Here is a 15,414-nt window from a genome sequence, read left to right as displayed (position 1 = left end):
TGTAATTTGATACATTAGATAGGACTGAGTTTGTCTAAATCGCTGCATCGCTTTTTTGTATCCAGTCTGCTACTGCCCATCGACTCCCTCCGATGCTCTCCCAGGCCTCACTACTCACCTTTTATGTGGACAGGACACCTTCTGCATCATGTAGTCCCGATCTGCCACTAAGAAGTCTCATATATGGTGCTGAGTCTTGATATCGGTATGGCTAATGACATACTCGTGCTCCCATCATCATCGCAGGTTCCTCACCCGCTCAGTGCTTCTGATACCACTAACTCCGTGACCAAAGAGGCCACACACGTAGTGGTGGGCCCCTCTACTCAGTGGTTCGTGTCTACATGAGGCGTTTGAATCACTAGGACGGGCAATCACATCGCTTGGGATGAGAGCAACTCTTAAATGGCCTAGAGCACGTGTGCCCCATCTTTTTTATTGGTAGGGTCATGTGTGTTGTGACGCAGGTGCTGCATGGGTGTGGTGTGGGTGTATACCAGCCATTAGGGAGTGTGTGTGTACCGTTATGACAACTAGACCTGGAACTAAGAAATCACTACAATTAAGTCTGTGCAATGTTTTGTTGTTATGTTTTCCTGGAAGCGTAAGTGGAGTGGGCTGGCCTGACATATGCCAGGGCTGTGCGAGGCTCTGAACCATGATTCCGGAGCTATGGGCGTGGTCCCATCGTGAGCTATATGAGAAATCAAGTGATTTGGGTGTCCGTTTTGTAGTGCTGATGCCACCCGGGTCTTAAAAAGAAATATGTCATTATATGTGTAAAGTCCCACAACTTGGCCAACATGGAAGGTACGGGGTATCACTGAATCTATATTCGTTAATTGTTGCATACTTAAAAGATGGTGTACATGACGTATTTCTGAGATTATGAATCTTTGTTGTTGATTCAGTGGAGTGTTGTAGCTGTACAGGGCTGTGAAAGGTTTAAGTTGCAGTTTTTGGCACATGAAGGGCAGCTAATATATATATATACGTATGTGGTTATTCAGGCGCTGGGAGAAATTATATCTCAATTCGTCATCAACCACGCCAGGATAATTATAATTGGGGATTTTAACTACTGGCCTGGAGACATTCAGGAAAGCCCCAGCTCTAGGGAATTTGTCGATCTACTTGTGGGGATGAACTGCTCCTCGCATGTGAGGGATGCCACCCATATTAAGGGGCACACCTTAGATCAAGTGTGGACCTCTAATTTGGAGATCTCCACTCCCCTGATAACTCTGTGCGCCTGGTCAGACCACCATCTGATCAGATTTACTCTTCGATGTACTCTTCCACCTAAATCACAATTAGTGGAGAATCATATGTCCAGAAATTCGAATAGAGATGATATGGACCTTTTCCAACTACATTTAAAGAGTGCTTCTCCTCCCCTATAGGAGATCCTCAAATCCAAGCTGAGAATATTATTTTATGGCTGGAGTCAGTGACTGTGTTGCTCCCCTCAAAAAACCCAAGATTATGAGCCCTCACGACGCCCAACATTGGTTCTCGGACGATCTTAAATCTAAGAAATTAGCACTTAGACAAGCAGAACTCCAATGGTGTCGCCACTACCTTCCAGAAAAAAAGGTTTTTTTTTTGGCCAGGATGACAGAATACGAAAATCTGATTACCCAAACTAAGGCTAGCTACTTCTCTCAAAAATAATTGATGCATCTAATAATTCTAAAGAGATCTTCTCTATAGTTGACCAACTTTCCAAACCCGATAGTCACGTCTGGGCCGGTTCCCTCGCAGTTTTTATGTGACTCTTTGAATTCGTACTTATTAGAGAAGATCGCCATCATAAAGGCTAGTATCTCTTTGGTGGCATGTGGCCCACCTGTCCTTAGAAACGATCTCTGTCCTCATCTTCTTGACAGAATCCCTTCGATCTCGGAAGAAACCTTCCTGAACCTACTAAAAAAAAGTTTGTTCAGGCTCTCCCCTAGATTGCTGTTCCCCGCATATTCTTTGAGAAGCATTCACTACTTGTCCCGATCCTCCGCGGCTACTGTTAAATAATTCTCTTGAACTTGGCATACTCCCAGACTTCTTTAAAAGAGCAAAGATTATCCCAATCTTGAAGAAGCCGGGTACCGACCCTTTGGATCTTTGTAATTATCGGCCTATTTCACTGCTGCCTTATCTGGGTAAAGTTTTGGAGGCCCATGCAACTAATTGTTGTAGCTCTGTGGTGGAGCACTCCCAGGTCCTCGACACTCGCCAGGGTGGTTTTAGACCTGCACACTCGACCGAGTCTGGCATCCTCGCTGTTATGGATGCACTCAGGGGAGGGGCGGATCGGGGCACTACCCAGGCCCTGATTCTGCTGGATCTATGGGCGGCTTTTGACACGGTCGACCATGGTATTTTGATCGACTGTGTCAGGAACGCTGGTTTCCAGAAGCCGGCCCTTAAGTGGCTTTCCTCCTTCTGGAGCAATCTGACACAAGCGGTACGCCTTGCAAATTTTTCTTCTAACAAAAGAGACATTAACTGTGGTGTTCCCCTGGGTTCCTCTCTTTCTTCTCTTCTTTTCAATCTTTATCTTCTCCCCCTAATACACTCTTTGATGGAAAGGAATGTCAGTATTTTTAACTATGCTGACGACCTTCAACTGGTGTTTAATGTTGATTCATCCCCATCATCTGAGTCCAACATCCAAGACATGATGGTTTTTATAAGTGACTGGATGAATAACAATCAGCTGAAGTTGAACCTGGAGAAAACTGAGCTTATCCTCACCGGTGGGTTGGCTAACCCCTGGCACTCCAATGTTTGGCCCCCTAAACTTGGTAATCCCCCTACGCCAGCTGTCTCCTCAAAGAGTCTGGGGATTATTATTTGTAATGATATGTCTATGAAAGCCCAAATCAGCTCGGTAGTCTCTGCTGGCTTCTTTCAGTTGCGGAAAATAAAGAAGATCAGCAGATTTCTGAGTAGGGAAGCCATGATTGCAGTTATTCTGGCTTTAGTGATCTCTCGCCTGGATTATGCCAACTCATTATACGTGGGCATTCCAGCATACCAGCTTCAGCGTCTTCAGCTAGTTCAAAATCAGGCGACCAGGCTGATTTTTCATCAGCCTAAATGGCATCACGTCAGCCCACTAATGAAAAGCTTACATTGGCTCCCAGTGAGCAAGAGGTGCATTTTTAAGATGGGCTGCAATATTTTTAAAGCATTACATGGTAATGGTATGGCTTTCATCTCAGAGTGTCTCCATTGTTACACTCCGTCTCGTAACCTCAGTTCTTCTCATCTCAATCTGTTGCAAATTCCATTAGCCAAATGGAAGAAGTACGGCGGACTTCGGTTCTCTGTTCTTGCACCGCAACTCTGGAATTACCGTCCTGTGGCGCTAAGGTCTTCGTCCTCTCTTGCCCAATTTAGGAGGAAGCTTAAGACCTGGCTGTTTACCCAAGCATACCCTGATTGAGCTTCCCTATTGCCAATGCCTTTATTCTCACTTGAGCACCAAGAACCTGTTGGTGTACGTGCGCTTAATAAGTGAGTTTAACATAACATAACATAACATAACATTGAGGTACACTGTAGAACTTGGTGCTGGAAATCAGTGTTCGAGCTCAGAGATGCGTCTATATCCTGTTATTGTAGAGGAATGACGTAATGTACACGTGCCTGAAAATGTATCAGTTTTTGGTTGATTTTGCGCCATAAAAATATGGGGGAAAAAAAGGATGAATAGCCCACACTTACTGTCACAGGTAAGATGGTTGCACACGCTATTTATAGCACAATATATTGTGGTAGGGCGGAGGAGCAGCATCTTACAAACACAATAAATACACAGACACAGATAGATAGTTGAAGTGGGTACGGGCACGAGTGCTCGCCTCCATTCTATTATGCTGTTGTTGGTAAGAAGTAGAATTGTAATCATGATATCATATACAGATATATATTCATAAATGGTTTATGACTTCTGCTGTACAAAGGTAGGAGCATTGTATGTCAAATAACACACAGAAGATTCTATCATAAAGAGTTCATGAGTTGTAGTGGACTGAGGTATGGACGGTTTGTGTGGAGCCTGCGATGATGCGTGGTCCAGGCAGACCGCACTGGTAAAAATGTGTTTTGACTATTGTATTTTGCCTGAACAAGGGCATGTGGTGAATACTTACGGTGTACTGAGTTAGTGGTACACCTGGTGTTTTTTCGTGTGCTCACCCTGCGATGATGCGTGGTCTGAACGGGCTGCACTGAAATCATTCTCTGTTGCATACTGGAATATATGAACTTTGAGGGGGGAAAAAAACTACCATCGATGGTTATCAATTGCTGTGAAACTAGGTGTACTGATTGCTCCTCATAACAAATTACACGATTCCTGTTCACGCAGTGCATTCTTACAAATTGGGGACGCATGTCTGGTGGCGCTGTTGAAGGTGATACCCCAGAGGTACTTAGTATTGCTGGTGGTGGAGGTACATTTTGGCTCAATCTTGTACATTGTTTGTTATCATAGTTCACATTATGCAGCTCTTGAAGGTGCTTGCACACACTAGCAGTGCAACAGCACAATTTTTTCTCTGCTTTAACTCCATGCGAGCTGCGGGTTTTCCCGCTGTGCGCTGACTTTTGCGAAAAGCCGCGGTTCATGACGAGCTCAGATCGTCAAGAGCGTACGACAGGCGTAACTCATGACGAGCTGAGCTCGTAATGAGCGTGGAAGGGGTTAAATAAATCGAGGCTGAATTTAATGCTGTCTGTAGTGTAGATGAATAAGTAAATTCAAGTTGAGAACCCTACTGTCCACAGTGTACATAGAAGGTAGTAGTCAGTACAGTTATAGAACAATGTTTTTTTCACTTATTTTAACAAAATCTGAATACATACAGTATAATTGTCTCTACATTAAATAAATCAAGGTTGAATTTCCTACTGTCTATAGTGTAGATGCAAAGGTCAATTCAAGTTGTATACCCTGCTGTCTGCAGTGTAGATCTTAGGGTGGAGTGCATCATCAGCAATCATAGTAGAAGTGGAAGATCGAACATTTATGCAGTGTGCATTTTATTATTCAACTAAATGTATAAGTGATATAAAATGCGTTTTTTAAGGAAGCATAATAAAGGGATATTGTGTAGGGTTTTATAGATGTTATACTTAGTTTGATTTCTACTGAGTTAGTGGTATCTAAAACAAGAAGGTTCTGTGGAGCCTGCGATGATGCGTGTTCCGGGCAGGCTGTACTGATAGTGTTGTTTTTTATGTGATGTCATTTGAGATGTCATCAGTGATGTCACTGACCATGTCATGAATGATGTCATATGTGACATCTTCACCAGTAGATTGCGGGCACGAGAGTTGCAGTTAGTACAACTAAATATAACAGAGAAATTTCAATGGTTTTGTATGAGTGAAATGTCCAGCTAACTTTAACATTCCAAAAACCTATGGTTTTTTCAGTGAATTTCTAAGGTTTTTTAAATGCTAATTCCTAACTATAACCTGCCTGAAACCTATGGTTTTCTCAGTGAACATATATACAGTGAGCAAGGGCATGGACGTGCCCGAAACGCGTCTGATGATATGCACCAATAACTTAATGAAATAAAAGCAACCGATGGAAGAAGTCTGGCTTCGGCTATCAATTATTTGCTGTCTGCGTACCTTTCTGTGCAACAACGCCCTTTGAAGACGGGTTGGATTTTAACATATATATATATATATTCACTGAAAAAAACATAGGTTATAGACCATATATAGTTAGGAATTAGCATTTACAAAACCTTGAAAATTCACTGAAAAAAACATAGGTTATAGACCATATATAGTTAGGAATTAGCATTTACAAAACCTTGAAAATTCACTGAAAAAACCATAGGTTAGAGACCATATATAGTTAGCTGGACATTTTATTGACATAAAACCAATGAAATTCCATATATAGTTAGTTGCACTAACTATATATCGCGCACCCGCAATCCACTGCTGATGATGTCACATATTACATCATTCATGACATGGTCAGTGACATCACTGATGACATCACTGATGACAACATCCAGTGATTTTTTGTTTCTGTAAAGTTTAAATATGTCTTACATATTGAAGAATGAGTGGATGTGTAAGTGTCTGGACGAAGGATTTAGTAGGTGCATGTCTGAGTGAGTGATTAAATGTGTCTCACTGAGTGCATGGGTTAGTGACTAAACTGTCTTAATTTGTGCATCATTATGTCTGTTGTTCTGTAAACTGCTGCATGTGTTGATCAGTAGCTATATGAGTAACTATATGGGTTATTGATTGATTGCCCAAGTATTTGTATGGGAGACTGAGTGTGTGTGTGGCTAGCTGGGAGGTGTGTGACTCTGTGCAGATCAATGTGTACTTGTATCAATGATTGTATAAGAAGGTAAGTATGTGTTAGTATATGTTTGAAAATGTAAGGTGCTCTATGTTTAACTGTATAGACAAGAAAATGGAAGTGTCATTGATTCTTTACAGGACTGACTAGGTGTGTGAGTAACTCCATGGATGAGTGGCAGACTGTGAGTGTCTGTATAGGTGTATGAGTGCATATGATAGTGTTGTAAAGATGAGTGATTGTATGTATGAATGATTGTATGGGTGAATGAGTGAAGGTGTGTGTAGACGTAGCAATCAGTGAGTGCGTATGTAGTAACTAGCATTGGTGTGTCAATGTTTTAAAAAATTATACTCTGTATTTAACACTGGGTGAAACAGAGGTTATATTAAAATGTGAGGAGATGCATTGTATTGTCACATGAATGATATCATCAGTGATGTGGTCATTGATGTCAAATGAGATGTCATCAGTGATGTCATCAGTGATGTCATTTGAGATGTCATCAGTGATGTCATCAGTGATGTCACTGACCATGTCATGAATGATGTAATATGTGACATCATCAGCAGTGGATTGCGGGTGCGCGATATATAGTTAGTGCAACTAACTATATATGGAATTTCATTGGTTTTATGTCAATAAAATGTCCAGCTAACTATATATGGTCTCTAACCTATGGTTTTTTCAGTGAATTTTCAAGGTTTTGTAAATGCTAATTCCTAACTATATATGGTCTATAACCTATGGTTTTTTCAGTGAATTTTCAAGGTTTTGTAAATGCTAATTCCTAACTATATATGGTCTATAACCTATGGTTTTTTCAGTGAATTTCAATGTTTTTTTAATAGCAAATATCATAAGCTGTCGAATGTCAAGTACGTGGTAAGTAAAAACATTTTCGTGTTTATGCACACTGATCTGCTTTGAATGCTGCCCCCCACCCCTCATTTCTATTAGGAGTACTCTCTCTTTGCAGATAGTGAAGGGTAGTTAACGCAGGCCTTTGCCCCCGTTGTAATCCGTTGTGCCTGCTTCTCTCTCCATTTGATCGATTGTTCTCTTTGGTTCATTCTCTATTTACAAACAAGCACAGAGTCGCAATACTCTGTTTAGTCTTTGCAGATAGCGAAAAATCGTGTAAAAAAACAAAAGGAATCTAGCAAAATCAGTAGGCCACTAATGGGATCTCTTTTTGACCTCGCTAAAATAGAAACATTAGGAACAACCTGTTGAAAATAGCAATGTGTATGTACATAAGCAGCGTTCATTTGTGTTCACAGTACCCCTTGTTGATTGTTTGAATCGAGCATTGAATTGTTCGAAGTTGGTTCTCTTAAGGATCTTCTCTGCCTGCAAACGAGGAAGAATAGGAATATTCTCTATCCCTTTGCAGATAGTGAAGGGTAGGTAACGCAAGCCTTTAACACGTCGTACCTATTTCATTCCTCATTGATTGATTGATTGTCCGAACATTGACTGTTTGGGAATTAGTTCTTTTTGGAGGTATTCCCTGTTTGCAAATAAACGTAGGAAAATCTTTGCAAGTAGTGAAAGGGTAGGTAATGCGGACCTTTCTCCCCCGTTGTAATCTGTCATGCCTATCTACTCCCCACTGATTGATGCACCTGTTTCACCCGGACCATTTACTAGAGATAGGTCATCTGGCCCAACAAGAGAGCACCCCTAGTGAAAAGGACATATGCAATAATAACGAAGTGATCACTGTATCCTGTTAACAGAAACTTTAGCATGAAACAACCTGGAAAGAAAAGAATAGGAAAACGAAAATCAGTAGGCCACTGATGAACTTTTTATTAAATAACAAACAAAGAAACGATAACAATACGTAATGATAAAACCTATTATTGTCCTAGAAACAAGAAACGTTAGAAGTAAGCCCGTAATAAGAAACCTGAAAACATCGCCCCTCACTGCCCCAAAACGTGTCTGTCCCACCGCCTGCCATGGCCAAATAACGGCAAACTGGGAAAGATAGAAGTCAGCAGACATCCGCCCCATTCTAGAAACTTCCAAAGGGCAACAGGTTTTCGGCTACGCCCAGCCGGAAGCAACACATATAAGGCGGGTCCTGCTGCCACGCCTCGGCCAGGAGATCATCACGTAGGGTGTAGCCGGAGGAGAGGCCGAGGCCAGCGGGACCCGGCCAGGGGATTGACAACGCTGGAGAGTTGCAGGGGGGGGGAATGTCCGTGTCCTCGACCCTCCCCTCTCTCTCCCAGTCCGGCCGCGGTGGCCCTTGAGAGTTGCAGGTAGTACCGCCACATTCTCTACCGGTCCGGCCACCAACGGCCGGGGCCGATGGGATCCGGCTGCAGCCGATAAACCAAGGAACCCGTTCATGGGGCCAGAGCAAGGGGCGTCCGGCCGACATCCACCGGAAGCCCGGCCCGAAGACGGACGGGACACTTCTTCTTTCTTGAATAATGGCTTTGACAACACTGGGGGGGATGTCTTGCACATGCCTCCGACCCCCCCCCGCCCCTCGTCCTCATCGCCTGGTCCGGCCATAACAAATCTCAAGCGAGACGCCGTGGGGTGCACTGGGAGGGAGAGACGGTGCGAACAGGCCTCTCCCGCCTCCCCAGTGGAGGCTTCCCACCTGCACCCTCAGCGCTCCAGGCGCCCGGAAAAGGGTTCTTCCACTGTGGCGATGCTGCAACGTCTCGCCCGGCAGGGTGGAGCCCGTCCGCTCATTTGACCCCGCGATCGCCAGTAGCTACCGAACTCTCAAAATGGCGATCGACCTGGCAAGAGCGGGCCCAGCATAAAGAAATGGTCCGGTCACTGGTTGACTCCACCACCGTAGTCCTCCACGATCTTGAAGATTCTAGAGGAGCCGCGGGAGTCTCCGACCCCCGCAGACTCCCCCGATGGGGAATGACTGCCATGATCGCCCGTGGAGTGACGAAACTGTATCCGCGGGACGTCGGCGCTCCCATGCTGGCGCCAGCCTCACTTTGAATGACTAGAATCCTGCAGACCTCAGTTCCGGTGAAAGCACACTGTGACCCGGTAGGAAAAATTGTTGCACCCCCTCCCCTTTTTGACTGATAGTTCAAACCACCGATCCTTTCCTTTGCCCTTTTACCAGAACTTTGGACTGCCTCCCCCTCTTTTACATTTTCTAGAGAAAACAAAACATTAACCACTACATTAGCATAGCAGTTGACACCAGAACTGTTTTCAAATTGAAAACCAACAACATCTTCAACAGAATCCTTTTTGTTTCTGCTGTGACCCTGCTACAGCTCAGGCATTGTCCCCAGCAGTAATTCTGCAATGCCGGTAAGAATAGTTGTGGTGCCTACTGGACTCACTCACCCCCGCGGCGCCCCACGCCGTTATTTGCTGGGCGGCAACTTACTAGACATCACCTTCGTGCCATCTAGATTTCAGCGCGTTCTGCTGCCTTGGAACTATTCGCACAACAGACTGCTACTGATGACCCACCCCCAGGCAACATCTTCTGAATTTTCATAATTTGAAAGAACTAGTAACATGTCCTCATCAGGAATTTCCTCATGAAAAGTCTGCAATGATGATTCTTGTAACTCTATGGTCTCCAAACATTCGATAAATTCGCCATCAAGAGATTGATCAAAAAAATCATTCAAGTCATCTCCTCCTTGTGAGAATATTTCATTATTGGTGCTGTCAATTTCAATAAATGTATTGGATAATTCAAAACAAATTGCCACGGTCTCTTCGTTGTTTAAATGTTTTTACTGTTTTTGTTTTGTTGTATATATTTATAAGTTATTAAAGTTTTATAATCCTACTACTTTGTTGGAGTGCTATATATTTTTAATGTGACACATAAATGTAAAAACTTTGATGTACAAAGAGTCATCCCTGGAATCTTCCGCTTCAGGCTCGGTCCCCTCCCCAATCACAATACAGGATGGTTTTCAGATAGTAGGAACACGTGTGGTGTGACGGATCTCATCGGGTGTGGGCATTGATCTACTATAACTCCTTTGAAGAGGGGTGATTCTTTACAGCTGGGGCCATAAACTACATCTGCAGGGCTAGCTGATAGCCTGGACAATCGGACACAGAGGAAGAGGAGTGTCAGAGGGTGCGGTAGTGAATAGGGCGAAAGGGAGGTGTCGGGCGGGCACAGAGTGTGATTCTCAGGGAAGAGCAGTGCAGATGGGGAGAGGTTTATTGCCCATGCATAACACAGAGAGCGGGGGTGACCAGTGCCTGGGGAAGATGCTTGCGAGGGTGGGGAGCCATGCTACGAATCGACAGCGTGCAGAGAGTGGGTCTGGTCAAGGCATCTAAAATGGCTGCCGTGCACGACAAAAGTGTGGCATTTCAAAAAAGGCAAGATGGCGCAAACAATGTTTTTCAACACTTCCTCATTTCCTTCGAATCGAACGTTAACAGACGTTGGTGCATATTACCAAAGTTAAGCGATATTTATCGCTAACGATGCTTAGCAACGAATTTTTTACCGCTAAGCATCGTCAGAAATTATCGAAGATAAACCTTGCTATTATCAAGGTTTATCGCAAATGCGATAAAAAACGACCGCAATGCATTAATATCGCTGAAAACTCAGCGATATTCATGCATTACCGAGCTAATGCTCTTAGCCATGTTATCCACCTCCCATTAGATAACATGGCTAAGAACTGCTCAGGGCAGGTGTTAGTTTTTGGAGATATTCGCGCTTAGCGCGAATACCTCCAAAAGTTGGTAATAGGAGATATATATCTTGCATGTTGTAATGCAAATTATTGTGGTATATGGAACTCATACCATAATCTCTCAGGAAAGCAGAAACTGATCCTTTTGGGACCGCCTGAGAAGGCCTAGGGGGTGAGGGGTACTCTACTTTGCCCCCTTTTCACGTTCCGAACTATTTTATTTTACTCTCTTCTGTAATTACACAAAATAGCAGCGATAAGATGCATCAGAGACACACAGTGAGAGAAAGGAGGCCGGAGATGAAGAAGATATGTCAAATACACATTGGAGATAATATAGTGGGAGAAGGGAAGTAAATATGAGTAAACTTACCATGTAACATAAAAATGTTGCACTCTATACTATAAGTCTCATTTTATACTACAATCACTTCGCTACAACCTCATAAATTAAAAATAAAAATGAATAATGTCTCAAACAATTTTTGATTTCTAAATATAAATTTATTCTTCTGAATTTTCTAAATTTGAAAGAACTACTAACATGTCCTCATCAGAAATTTCCTCTTCAATCATCTCATCTGGAATCTCCTCATTAAAAGTCTGCAATGATGATTCTTGTAACTCTATGGTCTCCAAACATTCGATAAATTCGCCATCAACAGATTGATCCAAAAAATCATTCAAGTCATCTCCTCCTTGTGACAATATTTCATTATTGGTGCTGTCAATTTCAATCAATGTAGTGGAATCATTCAAGTCATCTCCTCCTTGTGACAATATTTCATTATTGGTGCTGTCAATTTCAAACAATGTAGTGGACAATTCAAAAGAAATTGCCACGGTCTCTTCATTGTCAGCCATTTTATTTTGAAATTGCTTGCTGTAAATTGCAGAAAAAAATAATCACTTTCATTTATCGTTTTTAGTAATACATAATATAAAACTAACTTTATCAAGTATTTAGTATAACAGAAGGACTGCAAATAAATAACAGAAAACATTTTTCAAATTATCTTCAAGTGTACAACATAGTTCCCCTTACAAATTAACAACTCACCTTTTTAAAAGTAGGAGAAGTGTTAGTACTGTGTAAATCAAACACCAGAAATTCACCACCAAAAATTCCTCACAAATGTACCTCAGACAGTAGTATCACAAAATGGCTGTGGTTTCCTCTCATTTGAGATATATACATAACCAATTAACTTTCATCACACACAAATACAAAACCAAAGTAACATTTTAATTGGTTCTAAATTTCAACACTTTCAAATGTGTTTTCCCCATGCAATTTTCCATAGGACATTTACATACGTCTACAGCCTGAATGGCTGAACGGAATTACACCAAACTTGGCAAAATGGTACATCAAACCTAAGAGGTCAGAAAGGATCTACTATGCCCCCTTATGGTCATTTGCCCCTTCGCTTTGGCCTCCTCTTGTCTCTCGATCCTACCGAGAGACAAGATGGCGGCCGCTACGGACTGTTTGGAATGTTTACAGACGCCGGAGAACCAATCAGCTTCGCAAAGCTCCGTAACGCGAAAAGTACGCGAAGCGGAGCGCTGTTACAGATATATATCTTTTTCTGAACATTAATTTCTCAAAATCCACTGGAGCACATATATTGAGACCTAGCAAAGGCACATCGGGCTACCAGTCCCTAATATTTTGCCAACTTTCGTGCAAATCCATTCAGCCGTTCGATTATTATTATTTATTTTTTTTTTGCCCCGCGGGGCCCTTTTAAAACCTCCACATCAAACCTAGGGGGTCAGAGAGGATCTACTATGCCCCCTTATGGTCATTTGCCCCTTCGCTTTGGCCTCCTCTTGTCTCTCGATCCTACCGAGAGACAAGATGGCGGCCGCTACGGACTGTTTGGAATGTTCACAGATGCCGGAGAACCAATCAGCTTCGCTTCACAAAGCTCCGTACCGCGAAAAGTCCGCGAACCGGAGCGCTGCCCGGTCCGCTGTTACAGATATATATCTTTTTTTGAACGTTAATTTCTCAAAATCCACTGAAGCACATATATTGAGACCTAGCAAAGGCACATCGGGCTACCAGTCCCTACAATTTTGCCAAGTTTCGTGCAAATCCATTCAGCCGTTCGGGCTAAGAGTGAGGCCAACCGCCCTATGGAAAACTCAATGTTAAAAACACGTTTTGGGACCCCCCTTTTTTCTCGGCCCCCCCTTGACGAAACCCCCCCAAATTTCCAAGGGCTGCTCAGAAACAAAATGTTCCATTTTCCTGAAACTTTCAGCCAATTCCGTCCACAAACGCCAAAGTTATTAGACATAGAATTTTCAAAAATCCCATAGGGAAAAAATCCTAACTATATATACCTACTGGCGACCGCCAGTAGGTAATATATTACCTACTGGCGGTCTGGAAGTCGAGGAAGCATGTAAACAAATCTGTTTCAGCTTACATGAGAGACCATGGAATGGGCACCCTGTACAACAATAACTTGCGTTACTACATGCAAGATATCTACAGAGGAGATGGAGTTCACTTCTCAGATGAGGGCAACAGAGTTTTCACTCTGAATTTAAGAATGTGCATTGGTACCTACTTATAAGTACCTAAATGTACCATAAACCCAAAAGCTCTTCTCAGAGCTACCCTACATCTGATCACTCACAATTATTATTTTACTCTAACATTTTTCACTAATTTCCAACAAAGTACGCTCCCTGGGGCGCTACCCGGTACGCGAACCGGGAGCTAACCTCGCGAATTTTTTTTTAAAAATGTTTTTTTTTCGCACATATAAGCCTCCTCAGCCACCCTCAGAAAACCTAGGGGGTCAAGATAACTCTACCGTGCCCCCTTCTACCCATTCTGAACATTATTTGCCCTCCATCTTGTATCTTAATTCGACCGAAACACAAAATGGTGGACTCCCGTTACGCTTAAGGTTCGCGAACCGGGGCGCTCAACGGTTCGCGTACCGGGTCGCTCTCTGGGAAGCGCACCATCAAAAAAGGTGGGAAAGTAGTTCACAGAAAAGCCACTGGAGACACTTTCACCAAATATAGATTAGCTCATACTACATACCAATCCCTACCATTTTCACAAATTTGATTGGAATTCCATTTAGTCATTTAGCCTGTAGACCTCTCTAAATACCCTGAGGTAAATTACTTCACAAAACACATCTGAAGTGTTGGAATTGACAACCAATGAAAATGTTACTTTCATTTTCTACTTTTTTTACCTGACATTTCATTGGTTATATACCTGAATATATATAAAGGAAGAGAAGAAAACACAGCCATTTTGACTACTACTTCTTGCTGTACATTTCAATAGTATTTTCACTAATTCCTTCAACTTCTTTCTAAAGGTAAGTTTTTATTTTTAAAACTGAAGTATATTGTGCACTATAAGTTAATATGGTAAACTTTTTCTGATAGATATATACTATCCCTCTGTAGTAGTTATAGATTTAGAGAGACTTCTCTGTTATAGTTATGGATGGAGTTAGGCTTCTCTTGTATAATTATGAATTTACTTACGTTAAATCACATACACTTTTTTATATTCCTACTTCCACTCTGATACTATACACTGCCCAAAGATAAATTCACTGATAAAAAATGCCTATCTAAAATTATTCCCAACATTGCCCTATCTCTACTAATATATATTTTTTTAATCCAAATTTCAGGCAAAATGGAAGGCGAAAACCAAGTTTCTTTTGAAATGGACCTGCAAGAGAGCAGCCAAGAATTGATTGATACAATTGATCAAATTGACATTGAATTTTTCGATGAAACTTGGGACAATGAACTACTGCAATGTGTACAAGCAGTAGATAACCTCCTTGCAAATGAGGACATTTTACACCCTCAGAGACTACAATGTATATTCCATGATAATTATGAAATTTCTGACAATGAAATGTTAGAAAGTTTAATAAATTATGAAACACAATCACAATAAAAAAAATGCTTAAAAAATAAAGAAAATAAAAAATAATCAACAAAAACAACAATCAATTAACATACAGCATTTGAAAAGTCTATCATTCATTTTTCATTGCAGTACGCTGCCCAGAACGCTTCCCGGTTCGCGGACCGGGCGCTCCCCACGCAAAAAAAACAAAAAAATGTGTTTGTTTTTTTTGCCCCGCGGGGCCCTTTTAAAACCTCCACATTAAACCTAGGGGGTCTGGGAGGATCTAGTATGCCCCCTTATGGTCATTTTCGCCTTTGTTTTGGCCTCCTCTTGTCTCTCAATCCTACCGAGAGACAAGATGGCGGCCGCTCCGGACTGTTTAGAATGTTGACAGACACCGGAGAGCCAATCAGCTTAGCTACGCGAAGTTCCGGTACGCTTAAGGTCCGCGGACCGGAGCGCTGCCCGGAGCGCGC

The sequence above is a fragment of the Lissotriton helveticus genome, chromosome 6 (genome assembly GCF_964261635.1).
Source record: "Lissotriton helveticus chromosome 6, aLisHel1.1, whole genome shotgun sequence".
Classification (NCBI taxonomy): domain Eukaryota; kingdom Metazoa; phylum Chordata; class Amphibia; order Caudata; family Salamandridae; genus Lissotriton; species Lissotriton helveticus.
This window is presented reverse-complemented; position numbering follows the sequence as displayed.